This window comes from Myotis brandtii, unplaced genomic scaffold, assembly GCF_000412655.1.
Source record: "Myotis brandtii unplaced genomic scaffold, ASM41265v1 scaffold23, whole genome shotgun sequence".
NCBI lineage: Eukaryota > Metazoa > Chordata > Mammalia > Chiroptera > Vespertilionidae > Myotis > Myotis brandtii.
In genome coordinates, this window is record NW_005358649.1 from 4,544,125 (window position 1) to 4,545,294 (window position 1,170).

Sequence of the window (1,170 nt, forward strand, 5' to 3'; positions counted from 1 at the left end):
AAAATAATTTTATGGTTGGGTCACAACATCAGGAACTGTATTTAAAGGGCCAGAAGGTTGAGAACCACTGCTGTAGAGGATTTTTATGACTTTATTTGAGCCGAACTGACCATTGCTGGGAAGCAAAATCTAAAGGGATTGGGAAAAATGCTCTGGAAAATGGCAGTTCTGCACCTTTTGTTGTACATTAGAAGCAAAGGGAAAGACGTAATTGGTTTACGTGAAATCCATTCGTGAGCGATTAGGGAGGCGGAGAAAGCGAGACGGGGAAATTGCTGGGATTGGCTGAAAAGTGAAATGATAGGCACGTGCTTCTTTAATCCGCCGGGCGGGTCAGGATTTGTGGTCCGCCCTGGTGCCTAGGTTGCGCCCTGAGGGTCCGGAAGAAAGGAAAGATACCCTGACCTTCCAAAGGCACGTGGTCTTCGGTGCGAGCAGACAATGGGCTCGATTAAAGCCAAGGTTGGCTTTTGTCAGGAACGATTGTAGCCTAGGACAAGCCTGCTTTTCGTTAGGAAGTTTCCATTTCAGACCATCCTTTGTGGTTATTTAGATCCCTTGAGTGTGTGAGGCGGCCACACAGGCCTCCCTGGGCTTGTCATTCGCGAAATGCACAAAATCGCACGTAGCCCGGTGTCCAATATCTTTTGTCTTTGTTGGTGCTTGTATTTGTTTTTCTTTCCGCTCGGGGATTCCTGTGAGGCCGTCGGTCCCCAGTCTCCGCAGCCTCCAGGTGACGTGGGCCTGGGTGTTTTCTGCTAACTTGGGAGCTACCTAAGCCTCATTGGCTTCTGGGTAAAAGTGAGGGCCCTTGAAAGGTGCTGCCTAGACGTGCACGCACAGCCTTTAACTGCTGAACAAAGACCCAGATCCACTGAGAAGACCAGCCTGGCTTTCTTGAACGCCAACAGAAAGATGTGTTACCCGACTGAAGGGGTCCCTTTGCCTGCGCTCACCAAGCCCCGTGAGACAGGAACAGGAGCCTGCCGCAAAGAAAGCAAGGGTTTCGTTCTAGATCAGCGGTTCTCAACCTTCCTAAGGCCGCGACCCTTTAATACAGTTCCTCATGTTGTGGTGACCCCCAACCATAAAATTATTTTTGTTGCTACTTCGTAACTGTAATTTTGCTACTGTTATGAATTGTAATGTAAATATCTGATATGCAGGATG

General features: G+C 48.7%; 1 protein-coding gene across 1 annotated transcript in view; it reads left to right on the forward strand.

The window, feature by feature from the left end:
* TERF1 (telomeric repeat binding factor (NIMA-interacting) 1) overlaps window positions 1–1,170 on the forward strand; it is a 35,761-nt gene that overhangs the window by 782 nt on the left and 33,809 nt on the right.